The 25,929-nt window shown below is 41.1% G+C and overlaps 1 protein-coding gene across 6 annotated transcripts in view; it reads right to left on the minus strand.

Moving 5' to 3' along the window:
- Positions 1-25,929, minus strand: part of LOC145346767 (uncharacterized) — a 381,295-nt gene that overhangs the window by 349,725 nt on the left and 5,641 nt on the right. For 2 of the 6 annotated variants that reach the window (XM_080194472.1, XM_080194480.1), the window contains one exon: positions 9,081-9,122. The exons of 3 other annotated variants lie outside the window; for them this stretch is intronic. The gene's annotated coding sequence lies outside the window, so the exon portion shown is untranslated. Of the gene's footprint in view, positions 1-308; positions 328-9,080; positions 9,123-25,929 lie in introns of those variants that run through there. One more of the 6 variants, XM_080194473.1, reaches the window with a different exon arrangement.

Here is a 25,929-nt window from a genome sequence, read left to right on the forward strand (position 1 = left end):
AAAATGAACAGTCACACAGACCCCATTTCAGGCTTCAGTGCAAGCTGCACAGCTTGAACACTGACATTTGTCCTTTAAGCTAAATATAGAATAATGCTCAATGGTAAACTAAAACCAGTATTTCACCATGCTGGCTCAGACAGGCCTTCATTACACAGTTTGAGCTGCTCCTGCTGGATGCAGACTTAAGCAAGTTTGAAAACATACAATACTTTACCTGTTTAGCATCTAGAGATATCATTCAATGTAATCATTTGATTTAGACAAGTCATAACACACACATACACATCAGTTCTTTCTTTAACTACCTCTAGCTGGTCATGTTAAAGTATTCGTTAACACGATCTTCAAAATGACATCCTACACCGGCTGCCACCAACATCATCATTGCAGCCAACTTCAGTGTCACTTGTTTGAAACCCTACATATGCGCAGCATTTCCAAGTATACAAGGAAAGGCAAGACACTAGAGTTATAGGGGCATACAGCACAGAAAAAGGCTCTTCAGCCTGTCATTTTGTGCACCAAAGACAAGCCACTTAACTATTCTAATACCGTTTTCTAGCACTTGGCCCATAACTTTATTTGCTTTGGCATCACAAGTATACATCTAAATACTTAAATGTTATGAAGGTCTCTGCCTTTCAGGCAGGCAGTGAGTTCCAGATTCTCATCATCTTGAGTGGAGTTTTTCCTTCACGTCCCCTCTAAAACTTCCTGCTCATTATCTTAAATCTGCACCCCCTAAGTCATTGATCACTCCACCAAGGGAGAAGGTTCTTCCTGTCTAGTCTACCTCTGTCCCTCAATATTATACATCCCAATCACTTCAAGGCAGCAATCAAAGATGTCTGCTCTGGTTAACAGAAAGAAATATTATAAGCTTCCCTGATGGTACAAAGGTACAGTGCAAATGTGAAGTTTCCAGGTTCAATCTTCCATCAAGTTAGCTAACTCAGCTACTGCTGAGCTACAAAATTGGAAAAGTCCCTCAGTAGAGGTGAGAAAGTGTAAGAGAAGGGCAACAAGGGAAAAGTTGAAAACACAGAGGAAATTAACTGGAAGTGGAAACAACCAGCCAGAGTTCCCACTGATTGTATTACAGAACCCCATAAAAAAATAGAATAGGAATGAACATGGTTCCAATCAAAAAGGTGCACCTGGCAATTTGAGCAAACTGCCAGCCCCAATGGAATCCTACTCCAAGAAAAATTAAGGCCTTCCCAGGAATCGGGGCAGGATTCATTTTGGCTATTCACTGGAGAAAATCATGTTGGGAATAATGTTTACATTGCATCTTCAAATACTGAATGTTAACAGCTGTGAACCCCCTTTTAAGTCTGCGCATCTTTGCAATAGTGAGCATGGCCTAACTGACTGATGTTTGAGGACAGAGTGTTGTTCCAAAAGGAAAAACAACAAGTGCTTCGGTAAATTTTTAAAAATCCTTGAGGATTATGGAAACCCCTCTCCAGTACTCTCTCAGCTCCCACGCCTCAAAATGGTGTCACTGTGGGGGAAAAACAGATATTGTTCTGTAGTTATATAAATTACTCAAGAGTTAGATATGGGGCAACTAATTAGCATGTGAGCACAGGTGTGTTCCTCAATCCATATAGATTGAAGGATGTTTCTCAGCTAGGTTGTTATGACCAAAAGCAAATGTTTTCACAATTAAAATTTACCTTAAAACAAAAGGTATGTTTTTCCATTTCCCAAAACAAAAGCCAATTTACATGCAACACATCCATTAGGTTGCTGCCAGTGGAGCCAAAATGTTCATCCTTACAAGATTATACTTTAATTTTTAAAATTTAAAACTGGACATTAAATTTCTGGTAGAAACAATTTCTAACTTCACCTACTGCTGCCTTATGATTCAGAAACTTTAGCTCGTAAGGTTGTCAAATCAAGCATCAGCAGGAAAGAAAACGTTACAACTCAAGTCGTAATCCTACTTCATCTGTATCCTGACACAAGATGACAATTCTGATGACCACGTAAAAATGGCAATGAGGAATGCCTGAAAGGAAACAATTAACATGCTTGGTCAGGAACAGTTATGCACTCATCATATAACTGGAGAAACCAAACGACAAGCACCAAAATCCCTCCACTACAGTTTGAGAATTTAAACTTGGTTTTAAAAGTCTGGAAAATAAAAGATGGATATCAGTAAAAAAATAACCATAAAAGCATCAGACAGCCATAAAAACCCAGCTGCTCCACTAATATCCATTAGAAAAGGAAATCTGCTGTCCTTACCCAGTCTGACATATCCTAAGCCCCACAGCCACCAGGTTGACTGTTAACTGCCCTTTGAAGTGGAACAAGGACCACTTAATGATATCATTAAGTTTCAAACATGCCAGCAATGCTTCCAAACAGAATTAATTTAAATTGAGGGTAGCTGCTCCAATAATTCTCAAAATGGTAAAGACCTTTCTGTGTTAAAATAACAATATCCAAATTTACTAAAGAATTGAACATCCACAAAAACTGAATTTCAATCATTTGTAGTGCAGGTATTGCATATACAACTATGAAGTTGCAGGTTACAAAAATGTTCCACCAATACAATGTAATTATTGTATCATTTTGCCATTCACAGGAATATAGAAACCAGAGTAAGCCACTTAGCTCCACAAGCCTCGTCAGTCATTCAACCTGAAGCTGTTCCATATGCCCTTCTTTGCCTCATAAGCTTAAATACATTTGTCATAAAAATCTCAGATGTAGAATTGATCTATCTCTTGGGAGAGTTCCAAACTTTTATCTTTTGTGTGCAAACCGGTTTCCCAATTTCACTATGCCCCCTAGCCGTAAACGCCATAACCAACAGAAAGTTTCTCTCCATTTATCCTAACCCTTCAATATCTTAAACTTTGATTAAATCACTATTAACCTTCCAGGTTCCAGGGAACGCAGCCCTAGTTTGTGAATCTTGCATCTTAATGCTGGGAGGCCAGGTATTGTTCTGATACATCTATACTGCACTCCTTCTCCAAAGAACAAAATATTCTTCCAAACATGTGCTTCCCAGAACTGCTCACTGTACTTCAAGCACGGTCTAACCCGGGCTTTGTATGGCTGAAGCACTACTTCTATCCTGGGGTATACTAATTCTGTAGACATATGGCTAGCATTCCATTAGCCTTTTGATTATTTTCTGTATCTGTTTTGCTATTTTAATGACCATACGTGGAACCCCAAGTCTCTGTGGGCCTTCACTGTTTCTATCTGTTCCCTTTTTAGAAAGTACCCAGCCCTATCTTTTTTAGGGTCCAAGACCTCATTTGTCTGCATTAACATTTTTCATTTTCCTTTTCATTTAATCCAATGTACTTTTGTAATTTAACCCTTTCACCTACATTGCTACCAACTACCTTTATGCCACTGCAAAATTTGGATACATCCTAGCTGGTCACAAATCATTAATCAATATGAAGAATAGTTGAGGCTCCAACATAGATCCTCATGGGACACCACCAGTCACATCATGTCAAAAGAATTTGCCTATTACTGCTATTGTCTCCTCCTACTCAGCCAACTTCCTAACCAGGTAATAATTTGCATCAATCCCATGGGTTTCAACTTTAGTCAACAGTCTCTTCTTACAAGGAACTTGTATGTTTTTGCAGAAACCATATAAATAATATCCATAGATAGCACTAAACCCCAACAAATTCCTACCACTCAATTCCAAAAAGCAGTCATATTGGACTCTAAATATTAATACTGTTTCTCTCTCCACATCTGCTAAATTTTTCCAGTATATATATTTTTATTTCAATCTCCAGCATTTTGCTTTTATCCATTAACATTGACCTTGTTCACTAATACAGCCATCTCAAAAAAATTCTAACATTCCAACCTTTACAAATTCTTACTGTCACTTTCTAACCAACTGAAAAGGTGCTCAAGTCACAAAACAGGTCTATAATTCTTTGGGTTTCCAACTTTCTTACAATAGCAGGACGACATGTCCAATTGTCCAATCTTAAGCAACAGCTCCTGAATCAAAAGAACTTTGGAAGATTATAGTTAAGGCATCTATAAATTTCAAGTACTTCCTTTAAAGCTCTGGAATGGAACCCAACTGGCCTTGGGGATTTGTCACTTTCTTCATTACTGAATGCATGTGTAGAGGCTGCATAATTCAACATAGAAAATGGCATTGGTTCACCCACAAGTACATGTACAATTTATACCAATTTCATTTGTGAGGAATGTTCACCAGAAGTAGTATTACAGATTCTGTCCTTCCAAACATGGCCATGCCTGAGAAAAAAATTACAGACCACATTTGGGTGAAATGCTGGTTATAGATGAAGAGACGCTGTTGAAAAGTCCAATTGCAGTACTGAAAAATACTACTAAAGAATAAAGTAATATTTAGCTTAAATATTACTTTTTTGTCATATAGTGGTACCATAATAAGCAAGCATAACCGAAGACTGGTGCCAGCCCAATATATTACAAAATGAAAAAGAAAATTACCCCTCAGTTGTGAATGATTTTGGTTTTAGTATCTAAGACTAAAATTGATTACTAATTTTGAATTTAGTGGTACCTATAAAACAACAACATTTAGACATTTTGTGCAATTTGCTTCTTGCAATGCTTCAACTCATCACCTCAGATTATTCTTACAAACACTAACAATATCAAACCTGCAACTATAAGCAATGCTGACAAAACACATGGCACTGTCAGCCAGTACAAGCACCAGTTCACTGAGCTCCTCAATATATCATGAAGAATAGCGACACATTTGGCACCAGACAGGCTGGGTCTCAAAAGCGAGAATTTCTCCACCGCTGGGGCAATCAAGATTTGTATTTGATGATAAACACAAATAAACAAAATTAGAATGCAATTAGCTTGAATCTCTCTTTATTCATCATCTCAAACTGTTCACACCACTGTAAAAAAAACGTGCAGCTTCCAATATGTCAACCTTATGTAAAAAACAGCTCAAGATGCACGCTATAGAAACCACATTGGAAAGGAGGGTATATAATTGCACCACATCATTTCAGAACCCAAGTTGCTTTACTGTATTTGCATATCACCATTAAATTAATGGAGAAAAACATAACTTATGCAAATTCACAGTATCATGTTTATAGGCATTTTGTGATCAAGTCCCCAGTTTAATATAAATTTACTGCCCCTAATCTCCACAACTTAAACACACTCCTACAAGACTCTCCACGTTCCACAAATGCTCAGACTTTTACTTCAGAAAGGAATCAACTTTATATTTTTAGTTTTATTCCTCCAAATTCTACCAAAAAGTAGATGCTGCCATCACGTTACCCCACACACACTCCTTAGAACCTTACTGCACCTCTATCTGTATTTTTCTTTTTATATCTGTACCTCTGATTTGTTTAATATAACCACATCATATGAAGCACTCTTCACCAACAATCAGAACAAATTAGTTTCAGCAACTTGATTGCAAGGCATTGCCAAAGTAACAGTCAAGCTGTGCTCCAGTTGTTTATGGAACTGAACATGTGTTCAATTCCATTAAGTCCTTAATCGCCATCTGTTTTCATTATTACAATATCTGAGACAGTATAAAGGTTTTTTAAAAAAATAGACAAACACACCACTACTGAAGCAAATAGTCAAAAATAAATCTAGGATATCTCCTATTATTTAACATCCTTTACTTGGGTCAGTTCAAACCATACTACCAAGATGAAGAATCATAGAACAGCTTCAGCAAGGGCAGTGGGCATTTGAGCCATTCAGCCCGTATCAGTCCTTTGCAAAAGCAGTTCAGCTGGTCCAACTTACATGCCCTTCCTTCGCTCCTCTACACTTGAAACTGCTTCCACCCAACACTCAGGCAGATCTTAACTATTCGCCACCTAATAACTTTCCCTTGTACAAATCACATTGAATTGGTGTCCTCTGGCTCTCCACCCTTCTGCCAATTGGAACAGTACATCCCAATCCCCTATCTACACTGTCAACACTTATTATTTTGATAACTGATATCAAATCTCCTCTTAACCTGACTCTAAAGAGAACAAAAACAATCCTAGCTTCTCCAGTCTATCCACTTAATTGAAGTCCCTAATCCTAGAATTATTCTTGTAAAGCTTTCTGCATTTTCTCTAAACCCTTGGCATCCTTCCGACAGTGTAGTGCCCGAAATTGGATATAATACCCCTGTGGAGGTTGATCCAATCTTTTTAATAAAAAGGTGCTTTTTAAGAAGTAACTTTTTAAACCACTTTTCCAACCTGCTTTGACACTTTCAATGACGTATGCTCATGCATCCCCAGATCTCCGTTCCTGTACCTCATTTATATAGAACTGTATCCTTTATTTCATCTTGAGTCTCATGATTCATCCTATTTAAAAAAACTTCACACTTCTCTACATTTAGTTTCATCCACCCGTTCCACCATCCTGCTTTGTCCTTTTGTAGTCTTTCATTATTCTTCTCATAGCTCACAGTATTTACAGGTTGTGCATCATCCAGAGATTTTGAAGTTGTGTCCTGTGCATCCAAGTCCAAGTCATTAAAACATTAAGAGGGGTAACCCCAATAGCAAGCCCTAGGGAGCCCCACAGTTCACTTCCCCTAAAGTCCAAAAGACAACCATTTGTTACTAATCAGTTTCCTGTCCCTCAGTCAACTTTGCATCCATACTACCATAGAATCCCTACAGTGCAGGAGGAGGCCATTTGAGTCTGCGTGGACCACAATCCCACCTAGACCCTATCCCCACACCCCCATGCATTTACCCTAGCTAGCTAGCCCCCCCCCCCCCCAAAAACACTAAGGGGCAATTTAACATGGCCAGTACATCTAACCTGCACATCTTTGGATACACTGTCCCTTTCATTCCAAGGACTTCAGCTTTGTGGCACTTTATCAAATATCTTTTGAAAGTCCACATACGCTACTCCTCATGTCACATCAACCATGTTACATTTGTAGATAAGAGTTGGAGAAGATCGCACAGCCCTTGTGGCCTGCTCTTCCATTAAATACCATGGCTGATCTTGGGCATCAACCCCACTTTTTCACGCCAATCCCCATTCCCCAAGTCCTTTAAGTCTGAGGCATTGAATATATTTAAGGCTGAGGCAGGTATCTAGTAATGCCACATGCACAATCTTCGAGGATAAAGATTTCCAAAAATTCTCAACCCGAGTGAAAAACGTTCTCTCTCATTGCAGTCCTAAATGGTAACCACTTATCCTGAAATTTGATCTAGATTCTAGATTAGTGGGTGGCACAGTAGCACAGTGGTTAGCACTGCTGCTTCATAGCTCCAGGGATCTGGGTTCAATTCCTGGCTTGGGTCACTGTGTGTGTGTGTGTGTGTGTGTGTGTGTGTGTGTGTGTGTGTGTGTGTGTGTGTGGAGTTTGCACATTCTCCCCACGTCTGCGTGGGTTTCCTCCGGGTGCTCCGGTTTCCTCCCACAGTCCAAAGGTGTGCAGATTAGGTTGATTGGAGGTAGTACAGTGCAGGTCAACTAGATTTGGCCTGTGATGAGAAGCTGCATACATTGGGTTTATATTCTCTGGTGTTTAGAAAAAGATAGAAAATCTCTCATTGATTGGCCATGCTAAAAATTGTCCCCTAGATTCGTGAGATGCATAGGTTAGAGGGATTAGCAGGTAAATATGTAGGGATATGAGGGTAGGTTTATGGTTGGTGCAGACTTGATGGGCCAAATGGCCTCCTTCTGCACTGTAGGGTTTCTATAATTCCCCAGCCAGGGAAAACAACAACAACAACTCGGTACATACCCTGTAAAGCCTCCTCACAAACTTGAATGTTGCAATGAGATTTTCTCTCATTCTTCTAAACACCAGAGAATATAAACCAATGTGTGCAGCTTCTCACCACAGGCCAAATCTAGTTAACCTGCACTGTACTACCTCCAATACAAATATATCCTTCCCCAAATATAGTATTCCAGATGTAGTCTCAAATCCTCAGACAGTTCCTTTGCAATAAATGCCAACATGCTATTTGTCTTCCAAATTGTTTGCTTCATCTGCATGCCAATTTCTTACATGACTTGTATGAATACACAAGTCTCAACACTGCTGCCTCACAGCGCCAGGGTCTCAGGTTCAATTCTGGCCTTGGATCAGTCTGCGTGGGTTTCTTCTGGACGCTCAGCTATCCTCCCACAGTTCAAAGACATGGGGATTAGGCTGATGGGCAATTCAGCATGGCCACTTAGTGTCAGGGGGAATAGTGTGGTAAATATATGGGGTTACCAGGACAGGGCCTGGGTGGGATTGTCATCGGTGCAGGCTCAAGGGGCTGAATGGCCTCCCTCTGCACTATGGGAATTCTATGAGGTTCAACATTTACAAGCCTCACAACTTGCCTGCTAATATCAAAATATTCTGTTTCTATTCTTATGACTAGTGCAAATAAACAACAATTTCCTACATTATAGCCCATCTGTCACCTTGTTGTCCATTAACTATTTATATCCTCTTTGTAGTATCTTGTGCCCTCCTCACAGCTTACATTCCACATTGCTTTGTATTAAATGCATTACTATTGCATCAGTAATATAGATTGTAACTTAGCTCAATCCATTGAAGTTATAGACATAAAGGATAATTAGAAAATCAATGTGATCACGCAGAGCCAACATGGTTTTATGAAGGGGAAATCAAAGTAACATTTGAGGTGGATAGGGAGGAACTGGTAAATATGGTGTACTTAGATTTCGAAAAGGCATTTGATACACAAGATAACAAGCACAAGATGTAGGGAGTAAAATATTAACAAGTATTGGTTAGCTAATAGGAAGCAGAGCATAAATGGGGCTTTACCAGACTGGCAAGCTGCTAGGACATCAACTTTTGACAACCTACATCAATGACTTGGATGACGGGACCGAATATATAGTAGCTAAATTTGCCAATAACACAAAGTGGGTAGAAAAGTTGTCAAGAGGCAGAGAATCCGTAAAGGGATACAGACTGGTTAAATAAGCAGGCAAAAATTTGTCCAGAGTGTAACTTGGGTAAAGGTGAATTTCACTTTGGCAGAAAATTAGAAAAGCAGCATATTTACCTGGAGAAAACCACAGAACTCCGTGATGCGGAAGGATATGTCCTGGTGAATGAAAGGCAAAAGGAAAGTGTGTAGGTACAACAAGTGATTAGGAAGACTAATAACATATTGGCATTTGTTGCAAGAGAAATGTACTTTAAAAGTAGGGATTTTTTACTCATTCCTGTAATGAAGGGCTCACCTACAAAAAATATTGAACAATTTGGGCCTAATTCCATTAGAGTTTAGAAGAATGAAAAGATATCTTATTGAAACATATAATATCTCGTGTGGACTTGATAGAATTTGTCAAGGTTATGGCAGAGGACAGACACTAAGACACAGCCAAAGCCACAACCAGATCAGCCATGATTATATTGAATGGCAGAGCAAGCTTGATGTGACCTATTCCTCCCAAGTCCTATGTTAAGGCACCAGCACTGATCCTCATGGCACTAGTCACAGCCTGCTAACTGTCTGTTAACCAATACTCTATCCATGCTATTGTGCCACCACCATCCCCATCTCTTATCTTGAGCAGTAACCTTCTATTTGGCACCATATGTAGGGGGTACTACATATACCAGGACCACCCCACTCCCCTTATCTTCCCTACTAATTACACCTGCAAAAACCTAAAATTTGGCAAACAGGATTTCCCTTTTGTAAAGCCATGGTGACAGTGCATTGCTAAGACTTCCTTAATAATAGATTCCAGCACTTTCCCAATGTCAGGCTAACTATCCTGTAGCTCTGTTTTCTCTCCCTCTTTCTTGAATAGTCATGTTATATTTGTTTATGTATTTATTCATCACAAGTAGGCTTACATTAAACTCTGAAGTGAAGTTGTGAAAATCTCCTAGCCGCCACATTCTAGTGCCTGTTGGGGTACATTGAGGGAGAATTTAGCATGGCCACAGCATCTAACTAGCACATCTTTGAACTGTGGAAGAAAACCAGACCAGCCGGAGGAAACTCACGCAGACACAAGAACTTGCAGACTCCGCACAGTGACACAAGAACTTGCAGACTCCGCACAGTGACCCAAGGTGGGAATCGAACCCAGGTACCTCGTATAGTGAGGCAGCAGTGCTAACCAATGTGCCAACTTCCAACATGATTGGATCACTTCAGAATCTAGGGAATTTTGAAAAATTACAGCAGCAGCAACAGTAGATGTTGGCTATTTATTTTAGAGCTCTCAGATGTAGGCCATCAGGTTCAGGGATTGTCAGATTTAGTTTCTCCTATACTTTTGCTCTGCTGTTAACTTAATTCCTCACTTATTAGCCCCTAAGATTCTTTCCATTTCTGCAATGCAAGTTGAGTCTTCTACAGTGAAGAGAGATACAAAATATTAATTCAATGCTTCTGCCAGTTCCTTATTTCCCATGATAATTTCTTACATCTTTTCATCCAAGAGACCAACCACACTTTGTCATCAAAAAATCTCTTGCCTTTCAACAAATTGCTGGTTTTCCTTAATTAATCCAAACTTAACAAATTACTTAATTTTTATCATCATTTCCAAAGCCATCCAAAACATTTCTCAGTGCCAGGATTTACCATGCTAATTGTGGTCGGTGGGCTAATCATTGTCACTTTTTGAACAAAATTGTGTAACATTGGAAAGTCTCCAATCCTCCGGCACCACTTCGTATCCAAGGAAGAATTAAATATCTGCAATTTCCATTCTTACTTCTCAGCATCCTTGGATGCATCCCATCTAGCATTGCCACTAATGAACTTTAAACACAGCTAAACACCCATACTTGTGAAAGAATTTAAAAAATGAAGATTTCTGGATTCCGTTCCATGTTGGCTGTCTTGCACTCTTTGCGTCTCATTTCCATCTGAGCTTTCTATATTCAGCCTGGTTCTCATTTGTATTGACAGTGATCATACGCACCCTTTATCTGCTCCATCTAACTCTGGCTTTCATTGCCCTTCTGTTCCTTTCCATCTCCCCACTGCTGGAAAATGCCCATAAGGTACCAAAATCATCTCTTCAAAAGGCAGATCTTTTACAGTTTTGCCTGCAAATCAATTACATGTGACAGATCCGTTCTCATCTCTCTGAAACTGAGCCTCTCCCAATTAAGTACTGGTTGCCTGGATTGCTCCTTGTGTTTTGCATCCTTAACCCAAACCTTTATGGTGGTCACTGTTCCCCAACTGACATACCACCTCAGTCCCCAGAACCAAATTCAAAAATCTTTCCTTCTTCATTGGGTCAGTGGTGTACCAAATAAAATTCTCCTGAACACTTCAGAAACTCTTTCCCTACTGCCCTTTACACTAAGAATCTCCCTATGACTATATGGGAATGAAAACTTTTTCCCATAATTTTAATTTCACTGCAAATTTGCTCCTCTGCATATTCTCATTAATAGCATACAATTACTAATGTGATGGTTCCTCCTCTGCATCTTAACTCTAACCAAATAGTTTCTGTCTTTGACCCCGCACCCCCCAGCACCTCCTCTATCCAAGAATAACATTCTCTTGAATCAATACTGCCACGCTTCCTCCTTTCTTTCCATCCCCATCTTTCCTGAAAATCTTGCATCCAAGAATTTTTAACTCAGTTCTGCCAGTGTTTCAGCAAGGTCTCCATTATTTGCTGCAACTGTACAGGGTACTGGTGAGGCCACAGCTGGAGTACTGTGCGCAGTTTTGGTCACCGCACTTGTGCAAGGATATTTTGGCCTTGGAGGGAGTGCAGAGGAGGTTCACTAGACTGATACCGGAGATGAGGGGGTTGGACTATGAAGAGAGACTAAATAGACTGGGTCTGTACTCGTTGGAGTTTAGAAGGATGGGGGGATCTTGTAGAGACGTATAAGATAACAAAGGGGATGGATAGGGTAGAGGTAGAGAGATTCTTCCTGCTTAGAAAGGATAGCAGGACTCGAGGGCACAGCCTCAGGATAAAGGGGGGGTGGGGGGGACGCAGTTTAGATCGGAGTTGAGGAACTTCTTCACTCAAAGGGTGGTGAATCTCTGGAATTCTCTGCCCGTTGAAGTGGTGGAGGCTGCCTCGCTAAGTATATTTAAATCACGGGTAGATAGGTTTTTGATAGACAAGGGAATTAAGGGTTATGGGGAGAAAGCGGGAAAGTGGAACTGATCCACTTCAGATCAGCCATGATCTTATTGAATGGCGGGGCAGGCTCAAAGGCCTACTCCTGCTCCTATTTCTTATGTTGTAATGGAAATAAGAACATAAGAACATATTTCCTTTTGGCTACAGTAGTGGCTTGCAGATGGCTAAATTTACTTGCCACACTTGTCTGTTTACATACAAGCATTGTAAACCAGATTCAGACTTCGTTGTACTCTGTAGTCCAACCCCCAATAATTTCCAATAAAATGTTACCAGTTTCTCCAAATCATTTGTGCGGTTTGATGCTCTTTTGTAATGCTACATCCAGGTTACAACTCCCTGGCAAGTTAGTTTAAACCCTCCTCCCAACAGCACAAAGAAACTATCCCAAGAACACTTTGGTGCTAGCCCCATTGAGTTGCAACCCATCCAATATGTACAGGTTCCACCTCCCCAGTACCAGTCCTAATATCTCAGAAATATGCACTATCGCTTCAATCAAATATTGGTCTGTTTCATCATCCTACTTCTATCGTCACAAGCACTATGTTTGGTGATTTTTTATGGAAATGATGCATGTGTTAACAATTCTGCAGTCAGCAGTTTCAACTCCTCAAATAAATACATAGCCAGTCAGAACAATACTTTGAGGATTATATCTGTTAGTGCACTCAGTAAGCTTATACTGACAACCAGGAGGCCCACATAATATTATGACATAAATGCAGGCTTACTCCATGAGGCTCCTTTCCGAATACATTCTAATTGAAGTGACTAAAAAATCTTGAAAATGGGGATTCTGGTGTATACAGAATATACAAAGGATCATAGTTATAAAGTGGTCTATCATTCCATTGACGGAGTTGCGAATGTAGGGCAAGGACAAAAACAGGTTTAGTTTTTATGTCCCACATCATTAATTTGTCTGCTGACACAAGTTTTCTGTGCTCAATTGAGATATCCCCATTTGGATAAGATACAAAACAGGCATCGGCCAATAGCTGTTGCTGCAAGAGAGGAAAAGTAAAACAAAAAACTCTGCTGAAAGAAACGTCAAGGGGTTCTGTGCTTTAAAAAATTAAGAAAACAATTTACAGGGCAGGATTCAAGGTTCAAGATACCATGCTTGAAAGAATAAAAAAGGAGATAAGATAAACAAAAAAAAACAGTTAGGTAATACCAAACTGGATCTTTCAAAGCCCAAAGATGTTAACAGACATGAACACACAAGTTAATTGAAGTGTTATGGCCAGGCTAGCAAGAACGTGCATGTTATCAAGCCCCACCACTCCACAGGCTGTAAATTCATTTTTATTCTCTCTAAAACAATGCCTCAACTGCTGGTACCCAGAATGAGAGAGACTTTAACCAGGTGTCTTACAATAAGCTCAGAACTATTATTAGAAAATAAAAAAACTTTTAAAACATTTTGCAAGTACTGGTAAACACACTATTGTAATTGGGATAATTATCTGTCTCTCCCTAAAGAGTTCCCCCAACACGCACACAGACAAACAAATGACAAATAGAATCTCTCTGCAGAGATGGGCTTTAGAGGATAGCATTATTATAAAAAAAATCTGCAGGATCTCAATGCTGTTAACCTGAAGTTCCCTCATGCAAAGACAGGCCACTGGTTCCAGAGGTTGCCACCAACTGGTCTCAGTTTTGCAGATCTAAATGCAGACAGCTTACACTCAAACAAGGATTCTCTGGTTACAGGTATATATGATGTGGAGATGCCAACGTTGTTCTGGGGTAAACACAGTAAGAAGTCTTATAACACCAGGTTATAAAGTCCAACAGGTTTATTGGTAGCACAAGACACTTGTGCTACCAAATAAACCTGTTAGACTTTATAACCTGGTGTTGTAAGACTTCTTACAGTTTGATAGCCTTGCAGTGAGATTGCATTCAAAACCAGTAGGTTCAAGTTTTCCCTTCCAAGTGATTTCCAGCAAGTTGCCAGCTTTTGCCTTTTCAGCACTACCTGCACCCCCTTCCCTCCATTAATTATAGTAACTACAGTTCAAAACAAACAAACAACCAGATCTCCAAGTCCCATTAGGGCAGGTAATTTCTTGGAAGAGGCCTGCTGGTTGACAGTTCCACGGTAAACTTTATCAGGCCATCCCTACAGTACAGAAAGAGGCCATTTGGCCCATCGTGGCTGCACTGACATAGGGCCCAGATGGGCCCTATCTCTGTGACCCCATGTTTATCCTGTTAATCAGTTCACAAACAGGGCATATAAAGACACAAACTCGATTTACAAAATAATGTTGGAATGCGAGTCTTTACAGGTAATCAAGTATTAAAGCTACAGGCAACGTGAGTAGAGGGAGGGTTAAGCACATGTTAAAGAGATGTGTATTATCTCCAGCCAGGACACAGTGAGATTTTGCAAGCCCAGGCAAGTCGTGGGGGTTACAGATAAAGTGACATGAACCCAAGATCTCGATTGAGGCCATCCTCATTTGTGCAAAACTCGGCTATCAGTCTCTGCTCAGTGACTCTGCGTTGTCATGTGTCGTGAAGGCCGCCTCAAAGATCAGAGGCCAAAAGCCCATGACCGCTAAAGTGTTCCCTAACAGGAAGGGAACACTCTGGTGATTGTCGAGCGGTGTTCATTCATCCATTGTCATGCCAGATCATCGACATGGATGCCATCATCTCATGCAACACTATCTACCAGGTACACGATACATACAATTGCAACTCGGCCAACGTTGTCTACCTGATACACAGCAGGAAACAATGTCCCGTGGTATGGTGCATTGGGGAGACCATGCAGATGCTACGACAACGGAAGAATGAACACCGCTTGACAATCACCAGGCAAGAGTGTTCTCTTCCTGTTGGGGAACACTTCAGCGGTCACGGGCATTCAGTCTCTAATCTTCAGGTAAGCACTCCCCAAGGGCAGCCTTCACAACACACGACAGCGCAGAATCGCTGAGCAGAGGATGATAGCCAAGTTCTGCACACGAGGATGGCCTCAATTGGGATCTTGAGTTCACGTCACACTATCTGTAACCCCCTCGACTTGCAACAGCTCATTAAATGTCCTGGCTGGAGACAATACACATCTCTTTAATATGTGCTTAACCCTCTCTCTACTTACGTTGCCGGTACCTTTAAGACTTGATTACCTGTAAAGACTCGCATTCCAACATTATTTTGTAAATTGAGTTTGTGTCTTTATATGCCCTGTTTGTGAACTGAAATCCCACTCGCCTGACGAAAGAGCAGCACTCCGTACGCTAGTGGCTTTTGCTACCAAATAAACCTGTTGGACTTTAACCTGATGTTAAAGAATCCCACTGTTCTTACGGTATTCTTCCCACAGTCCAACGCTGGCATCTCCAGAGGTTTATAGCATGAAAACAGGCCCTTAGGCCCAACTTGTCCATGCTGCCTTTTTTTAAATTCCTAATCTAGCCCCAGTTGCCTGCATTTGGCCCATATCCCTCCGTACCCATCTTACCCATGTAACTTTCTAAATACTTTATAAAGACAAAATTATACCTGCCTTAACTACCTCTGGCAGCTTGTTCCAGACACTCACTCATCACTCTCTGCATGAAAATATTGCCCCTCTGAACCCTTTTGTATCTCTCCCCTCTCACCTTAAACCTACACCCTCAAGTTTTAGACTCTCCTATCTGTGGGAAAAGATATGACTATCTAGTTGATTTATGCCCCTCATTATTTTATAGACCTCTATAAGGTCAGCCCACAGCCTTCTACGCTTCAGAGAAAAAAAGTCCCAATTTATCCAGCCTCTCCTTATAACTCAATCAAGTCCCAGTAGCATCCGAGTAAATCTTTTCTGCACTTTTTCTAGTTTAATAATATCCTTTCTATAATAGGATGATCCAAGTGTGGCCTTACCAATGTATTGTACAACTTCAACAAAATGTCCCAAATCCTGCATTCAATGTTCTGACCAATAAAACCAAGCATGCTGAATGTCTTCTTCACCACTCTGTCCACCTGTGACTCCACTTTCAAGGAGCTATGAATCTTACCCCTAGATCTCTTTATTCTGTAACACTCTCCAATGCCCTACCGTTAACTGAGCAAGACCTGCCTGGTTCAATCAAAATGCACCACCCTCGCATTTTTCTAAATTAAACTCCATCTGCCATTCATCAGCCTACTGCCCCAACTGATCAAGAATCCCACTGCAATCTGAGATAACTTTCTTCACTGTCCTCCATGACACCAATCTTGGTGTCACCTGCAAACTTACTAACCATGCCTCTTATATTCTCATCCAAATCATTAACATAAGTGACAAGTAATAGTGGACCCAGCACCGATCCCTGAAGCACACTGCTGATCACAGGTCTCCAGTTTGAAAAACAACCCTCTACAACCACCCTCTGGCTTCTGTATTAAGTCAAATTTTGTATCCATTTAGCTACGTCACCCTGAGATTTAACCTTATGCAACAACCTACCATGTGGTATCTCGTCAAAGGCTTTACTATAGTCCACGTAGACAACATCAACTGCACTGCCCTCATCTATCTTCTTGGTTACCCCTTCAAAAAGCTCAATCAAATTTGAGAGACATGAAACCAGAGCACTCAAAGGAAACCCGATATCCAGAGAATGCACAAACTCTACTCAGTCACCCGAGACAATAATTGAACTAGTCCCTGGCACTATGAGGCAACAGTGCTAACCACAGTGCCACCCTATGTCCTTCTTTAAAAAAAAATCCAAGGTCAGCACCCAAATGTACCATAATATCATGTCATTCTATTTTATATATGAGAAATTCAGCCTCAAGAGATACGATTCTAACAATTCTTGCAACACAGGTGCCAAAAGGGCAGGAACAGCACTGACCACAGTCATACTTATAAATAGAGAGGGGAATAATAGGACTGGAGTGTTGGATAAGTTGAGCCTAATTGGGATATTAAAAAAGAACAGAGTTGGAGGACAGACTCTTAGGAAACCACAGTTAATAAAAAAAAATATCATAATATGCAAAACGTTTACTGCATTTCCAGAAGATAGTGCTGGAGAGCGAGGCTACAGATTGCAACTTGTTTATAACAGCACATTGCCAGAGGTCCTCAGTGGCTCTGAAAACATATAAACCAATGAGGGATGAATCAAGTGTTTGAGGGTTTATTTGGTAGCAAGATCACCAACGAATAGTCGTACTGAAAGCCAGAGTACTAACCTTAATGAACAAGAGGACAAGACATGCTAACCAACGTAAAGTATTGCTTATTGTGTAAAGCTGATAGGCAGAAACAGAGTGAGACAGATGTAAAATAATAAATCAGGAATCTGAAATGTCCAGTGGATTCACCATTTTCAATGCCAGTTACATAGCAAAAAACAAAATGCTGGATATATTTCCAGAAAAGTGTTCTGCTATGCAAAGACTTTTCTTCACACCAGCCTAAACAGTAAGTGTTATATTTGGCACAGAACCCAGTTTAACAGTACTACAATGGACACTTGATAACTGCACCTCACAGGGAATATAGATACACTGAAGACTCAGAGGTGTAAATGTAAAGGGGGTGAACTACAAGGACAGACATGATTAATTTAAGTGCTATAGTCTAGAACATGGGAAAATTACAGATGATGAACTCTATTATTTAGTCAGTCAAGTCATCAAGGCCAGCTGACACAGGTTTAAATTAATATGCAAACAGTCATTAAAAAGTCTTACAACACCAGGTTTAAGTCCAACAGATTTATTTGATAGTAAATTCACAAAGCTTTCGATGTTTCCCTCTTCGTCAGGTGAATGGAGTGTACTGACCTCAGACAGAGCATATAACAGCATAGACAGTCTACAGATTACTGATTAGAATGCGAATCTTTACACCTAACCTGCTATTCAAGTCTTAAAGTGGCCAACAATGTGAGTGGAAGGAGCATTGAGCACAGGTTAAAGAGATGTGTATGGTCTCCAGACAGTACAGTAAGTGAGGTTTTGCAAACCCAAGCAAGTCATTGGGGTTACAGATAGTGCGACATGAACCCATGATCGCTGTTGAGACCGTCTTCATGTGTGCGGAACTTGGATATCAGTCACGTGAGAATACCATCCACCAGGTACACAGTACATACTCTTGCAACTCGGCCAACATTGTCTACCTAATACGTTGCAAGAAAGGATGTCCCGAAGCATGGCACATTGGGGAGACCATGCAGACGCTACGACAACAGATGAAGGAACATCGCTCGACAATCACCAGGCAAGACTGTTCCCTTCCTGTTGGCGAACACTTCAGTGGTCACGGGCATTCAGCCTCTGACCTTCGGGTAAGCATTCTCCAAGGCGACCTTCACGACACACAACAGCACAGAGTCACTGAGCAGAAACTGATAGCCAAGTTCCGCACACGAGGACAGTCTCAACAGGGATCTTGGGTCATGTCACACTATCTGTAACCCCCATGACTTGCCTGGGTTTGCAAAACCTCACTTACTGTACTGTCTGGAGACAATACACATCTCTTTAACCTGTGCTCAATGCTCCTTCCACTCACATTGTTGGCCACTTTAAGACTTGAATAGCAGGTTAGGTGTAAAGATTCACATTCTAATCAGTAATCTGTCTGTGCTGTTATTTGCTCTGTCTAAGGCCAGTACTCTCCATTCACCTGACGAAGAGGGAAGCCTCAAAAGCTTGTGAGTTTACTATCAAATAAATCGGTTGGACTTAAGCCTGGTGTTGTCAGACTTCTTACTGTGTTTACCCCAGTCCAACACCAGCATCGCCACATCATGACAGTCATTAAAGTCAGGAAAAGAATGTTTGGTTAAAAAATGCTAAAATGTTTGGAATAATTTACCATGCAAGGTAGCAGAGAGTTTACAAAATGTGTTTGGATGCTGGACTAATACAGAATGGCCTTAATATTATTCTCGTGTTTAACATTTAGATTCTAAACATTTGTAGCGTCAAAAGGGAAAAAACAATCTCATGCTTTTGCCAATAGGTAGCATTATTACAACCCCAGCTGAAGTTTTTATCAAATCCGGAGTGAAACCTGGCTTGAGAGATCCTAACTCAATTATTTAAAAAAAATGCTGGAGGACAATTACTGAACACCATCATGGGAGTCTGTTAGTGCACTTTTAACACAAATAAAAGCCAAAGGGTCATCCAGACTTGAAACATTGGTCATATTCACTCTCCACAGATGCTGTCAGACCTGCTCAGATTCTCCAGCATTTTCTGTTTTTATATTTTTACTGATACAAATAAATTTATAAAAATAACAATTCATTCCTTCTTATTCAGTCACTTGGATTCCACAACCTTCTGAGAATTCCACAGGTTCACCACCTGCAATGAAGAGATTTCTCCTCATCTCAGTCCTAAACGGCCTACCCCTTATCCTGAGACTGTGACCTGTTCTTCTAGGCTCCCCAGCCAAAGGAAACAACATCCCTGCAACCAGTCTGCCCAGCTCTGGCAGAATTTATGTTCCAATAAGATCCCTTCTCATTCTTTCAAATTCTAACGAGTAGAGGCATAGTCAACCCAATCTCTCCTGATATGACAGTCCTGCCACCCAAGAATCAGGCTGCTGAACCTTCACTACACTCCGTGTCAAGTATATCCTTTCTGAAATAAGGAGACAAAAACTGCCTGCAAAACTCCACATATGGTCTCACCAAGGCCCTTTACATTCTTATTCCTGTAAGGAAGTCCTCTTGCGATGTGGGCCAGCATATCACTTGCCTTCAAAACTGTTTGCTTTCAGTGACTGGTGTACAAAGAACACCCTGGTCCCTTCGTACATCAACATTTCCCAATTTATCATCACCTAAATATTCTCCCATTTTGTTTCTCTGTCTGACATGGACAATTTCACATTTATTCACATTATAAAGCATCTGCCATGTATTTGCCCACTCAACTTGTCTGAATCATCTTGAAGCCTCTTAGTATTCTCCTCATCACTCACCATTCTCACCAAGCTTTGTAACTTAAACTTGGAAATTTTGATTCCCTCATCTACATCACTGATATATATCGTGAATAGCTGGGCCCTAAGCACTGATCCCTGTGGAACCTCCACCAGCTGCCACTTTGAAAAAGACCCATTTATTCACACATTCTGTTTCCTGATTGTTAACCAATTCTCAATCCGTGCCAATATATTAATGCCAATATTTTGCACACTCTTATGTGGAACTTTATCAAAGGCTTTCTGGAAATCCAAATGCATCTCATCCACTCATTCACCCTCATCTACTCCATTAGTTACATCCTCAAAAAAAGTTCAGTAGATTTGTCAAATATGATTTCCCTTTTATAAATCCATGTCAACTTTGTCTCATCTAATTCCATCAATATTTTCTAAGTGTCCTGTTAATAGACCCTAGCTTTTTCTCTGCTACTGATATTAGGCTAACCAGTCTGTAACTTCCTATTTTCTCCCTCGTTCCTTTTTAAAGAAATTGCAAGGTTACATTTTGCATCCTCCAATCTGCTGGGACTGTTCCAGAATTTACCAATGCATCCAATTTTTTTTTTGGCCACCGCCTTTAGTACTATGGAATGTAGATTACCAGACCCTAATCAGCTTTCTGTCCCATTAATTTCCCTAGCACTTTTTTTTAGTAATACTAATGTCCATCAATTTCTCCTTCTCATTAGGCCCATGGTTCCCTAGCATTTCTGTAAAGTTTTGTGTTTTCCTCCATGAAGACAGAAGTAGTTGTTTAATTGCTCTGTCATTTCCTTATTCACCATTATAAATTCTCCTGTTTTGGATTGTAAAGGGCCTACATTTGACTTCACTAATCTTATTATAGTTATAGAAGCTTTTACATTTCACTTTTGTGTTTCTTGCAAATTTACTACCTTAATCTATTTGTCTGCCTTTGCTGAATCCTGAACTGCTCCTTCAAGCAATTTTATGACCCCTCTTTTAATCTATTATCCTTAATTTTTTTTTGTTAGCCATGATTGGGCTGCTTTTCTTGTGTTTATGTCCCAGAAAGGGTGTATACAGTCATTGGTTAAATATTAACCATTGCCTATTCACCATCACACCTTTTAATAAAAGGTTCTCTCAGCTATCTCAGCCAAATCATGCCTCATACCTTTGTTTAGATTTACTACCCTAGTTTCAGAATGGATTTCTTCACTTTCCATCCTGAAAGAATTCTATCCTGTTATGGTCCCTAAAGGACCCCACAAGATTATTAACCCTTTTCATTGCTAAACTAAGATAATATGTTCCCTGGTTGATTTCTCTTAAAAATCTTATACATATCCCAGGAATTCATCCACCACATTATTAGTGCTGATTTATTTTGACTAAGCTATATGTAGATTAAAGTCACCCACGATTACAGGAGCACCCGAGTTACATGCATCTCTAATTCTCTGTTACATTGCATCCCACCCCTAATTGCTTCTTAGTTCCATCCAGACTGATGCTTTATCGAGTATTTTCTGAGCCAATACCCACTCACTTTTCACAGATTTCAACCTTAACTAACTCCTTTTTCCCCCAATCACAGAATACTACAGTGCAGAAGAGGCCCTTTGGTCTATCGAATCTGCACTGACACATGAAATGCACCAACTTGCCCACCTAATCCCACTTGCCAGCACTTGGTCCACAGCCTGGAATATTATGGCGTGCCAAGTACTCATCCATGTACTGTTTAACAGATGTGGCATCCCATCTCCACCATCCTCCCAGGCAGCGCATTCCAGACCGTCACCACTCTGAGTGAAAAAGGTTTTTCTCAAATCCCACTAGAACCTCCCACCCCTCGCTTTTAACCTGTGACCCTCGTAATTGACCCTTCAACTAAGGGAACCGCTGCTCCCTATCCACGCTCCTCAATCAGCTCGTCCCCTCGTTCTTCTCTGTCCAATGAAAACAACCCAACCCTATCCAACCTCTCTTCATAACTGAAATATTGATCGCACACAGCATCCTGGTAAATCTCCTCTGCACCCCTCCAGTGCGTTCACGTCCCTCCTACAATGTGGCAACCAGATCTGCACACACTACTTCAGCTGTGCCCTCACGAGAGTTCTATACAATTCCACTATGACCTCTCTGCTTTTGTAATCTATATCCCGAATGATAAAGGCGAGCCTTTCCACCTTCAGAAAGGTATGGACAAATATGCCCAGGTCCTTTTGTTCTTCAGAACTTCCCTGCGTCAAACCTTTCGTAGTATACTTCCTTGTCAAATTACTCCTTCCAAAGTGCATTACCCTTCAGGGTGAAATTCCATCTGCTACTTATCCACCCATTTGACCATCTCATCTATATCTTCCTGTAACTCAAGATATTTAACCTCACTGTTAACCACCCAGCCAATGTTTGCGTCATTGGCAAATTTACTGATCCTACCCCCCCACCCCACAGTCATCGATATAAAGTGACGAACAATAGGGGGCCTAGCATGGATCTCTGTGGTATGCCACTGATCACTGGTCTCCAGTCACTAAAGCAGCTGAGTGTCAGCACCCTGTCTCCTACCACTAAGCCAATTACAAATTCACTTTGTCAGAGCACCCTGTATCTCATCTGCATTAGCCTTCTTAGTAAGTCTCCCATATGGGACTTTGACAAAGGCTTTGCTGAAATCCATGTAAACTACATCAACTGCATTACCCTCATTCACACACTTGGTTACATACTTAAAAAATTCAATCAAATTTGTTAAGCATGGCCTCCCTCCGACAAAACCATGCTGACTGACCCTGATCAAACCTTGCTTCTTGAAATGGAGATAGATTCTCTCCTTCAGAATCTTCTCCAGTAGTTTCCCAACCACAGATGAGACACTCACTGGTCTGTAGTTCCCTGGCTTGTGTCTACAACTGTTCTTAAGTGGGTCACATTAGCTGTTCTCCAGTGCTTTGGCAACTGCCCAGTAGCCATAATATGGAGATGCCAGCGTTGGGCTGGGGTAAGCACAGTAAGTCATCTCACAATACCACGTTAAAGTCCAACAGGTTTATTTGGTAGCACAAGCCACAAGCTTTCGGAGCACTGCCCCTTCTGGAGTACTGTGTGCATTTTTGGGCGCCGCACCTGCGCAAAGATATTTTGGCCTTGGAGGGAGTGCAGAGGAGGTTTACTAGGCTGCTACCGGAGTTGAGGGGGTTGAGCTATGAGGAGAGGCTGAATAAACTGGGCTTGTACTCGTTAGAGTTTAGAAGAATGAGAGGAGATCTCATTGAGACGTATAAGATGATGAATGGGATGGATAGGATAGAGGTGGAAAGACTCTTCCCGCTCAAAAAAGACAATAGGATTAGGGGGCACAGCCTCAAGATAAAAGGGGAGCGGTTTAGAACGGAGTTGAGGAGGAACTTCTTCACTCAAAGGGTGGTGAATCTCTGGAATTCTCTGCCCGTTGAAGTGGTGGAGGCTGCCTCGCTAAATATTTTTAAGACGCGGGTTGATGGGTTTTTGATAGGAGAGGGGATTAAGGGTTATGGGGAGAGGGCGGGAAAGTGGAACTGAGCAGCGACAGATCAGCCATGATCTTACTGAATGGCGGGGCAGGCTCGAAGGGCTGGATGGCCTACTCCTGCTCCTATTTCTTATGTTCTTATGTTCTTCATCAGGAGAGTGGGAGTTGTGTTCACATACAGGGCATATATATATACAAACTCAATTTGCAAGACAATGGTTGGAATGGGAGTCTCTACAGGTGATCAAGTCTTGAAGATACAGACAATGAAGTGCAAAGAGGACTGTCCTGGCTGGAGACAATACACATCTCTAACCTGTGCTTTAACCCTCTCCCAACTCGTGTTGTCTGTACCTTTAAGGCTTCATTGCCTGTAAAGACTCACATTCCAACCATTATCTTATATACTGAGTTTATGTCTATATATGCTGTTTGTGAACACAACTCCCACTCACCTGATGAAGGGGCAGTGCTCCAAAAGTTTGTGACTTGTGCTACCAAATAAACCTATTGGACTTTAACCTGGTGTTGAGTGACTTCTTACTGTGATCTCCCCAGTAGCCAGGGAGGAATTAAAAATTTGGGTCAAAGTCTCTGCAATTTCCTCCTTTGCCTCCCACAGCCTAGGACACAATTCATCCGGACCTGGAGGTTTGTCCGCTTTTAAGCCGCCAATACTTTGTCACTCCCTATCCTTCCTAAAAACAGAGTCCCTTGGATATTCAAGTTCCTAGCCTTGGTCATCTGCAGCCATATCACCAGAATCGCAATCATATTGTACTTTTTAAGATCAATTTGTGCTGTTGATTTGTCTACCTTATTGCAAATGCTCCAAGTGTTCAAATATAGTAGCTTTAGACTTGTCCTTTTAACACTTTTAGACAGCTTTTTGTACTATGGCCCTAAATGCTGCTATCCCTTGTTTCCTCGACCTTCTATTTTTGCTTTCTATTTTTCTGTCTTTCATTTCTATAGCTGTTATCCCCCTGCCACTCCGGTTTCAACCCTCTCCAACAGCACCAGCAAATACTCCTACAGGATATTGGACCCAGTCCAGCTGGGATGCAACCCATCCAGCTTGAACAGGTTCCAACGCCTCAGGAATCCAAATCTTTCCCTCCTACACTATCTTGCCAGCCACACATTCATCAGGTCAATTCTCCTGTTCCTGCTCTCACCAGCATGTGGCATAGGGAGTAATCCACAGATTACTACTTTGAGGCTCTGCTTTTTAATTTATTTTCTAGCTCCCTATATTCTGCTTTCAGTACCTCATCCCTCTTACCACAGCTCTGACTACTCACCTCCCCGTTCAGAATGTCTTGTAGCTGCTCAGTGACGTTCTTGATCCTGGCACTAGGGAGGCAAAATACTCTCTGGGTGTCATATCTGCACTAGGAGAAACATCAATTTGTTCGCCTTACAATAGAATCCCCCATTACTATAGCTCTTCCGCTCTCCTCCCCCTCCCCACACTGCACAGTTGAGCCACTCATGATACCATGGACCTGGCTCTTGCTGAATCCCACTGAGGAACCACCTCCTTAACAATACCCAAAACACCAAAGTTTTTAAGAGGGGGAGACAGATCCAGGGGACCTCTGTACTCCCTTTCTGCCGCTTCATCCATTCCCTTTCTGCCTGTGCAGACTTTATCTGCAGCAACTACCTTACTGTATGGTCGATCCACAAAGATCTCTTCCTTGCTGATGTTTCAGTGACTCATGTCGCAACTCCAGCTCCGAAACATGGACTGAGTAGCTGCAGCTGGAGACATTTCCTGTATACGTGGTCACTTTGTACATTGGAAGTGTCCCTGACTACAATGTCCCCGACTTCCCACATCACACAAAAAGAACATCCCACATGGCCAAGCTGTCCTACCAGAACAGACTGGATTCTCAAATGATGTCCCTTTGGTAGGACAGTTTAATTCTATCTTGGAAAAATTGTATCCCATCACGTCTCGGAAACATCTTAGTGTTTCACACAGAGTTGACTTTTTGCCAACTGTTCTATTTTAAATAACCCAGCAGGGAAGACTAGAGCTAGAGTTTAATCGTTGTCTGCCTCAGCTTTTATTTGCAGATTTACACATTACAAACCCAAAACCACAGTTTTAAACTGCTACAATATACAGGAGCACAAGTGAATCCCCAATTAATGCCCAGCACATGAATGCATTTAAATCCAATTTATATACAATTAACATCAACTGTTTTGAGTAAAAATAAAGCAAACATTTTATCCAGAGCAAGAACACAAACAACAGGATGAGTGGCTAATTAAAATTAAAGATTTTGGCCAATGCAAA

Source organism: Carcharhinus amblyrhynchos, chromosome 8 (assembly GCF_965287045.1).
Source record: "Carcharhinus amblyrhynchos chromosome 8, sCarAmb.v2.hapA, whole genome shotgun sequence".
Classification (NCBI taxonomy): Eukaryota; Metazoa; Chordata; class Chondrichthyes; order Carcharhiniformes; family Carcharhinidae; genus Carcharhinus; species Carcharhinus amblyrhynchos.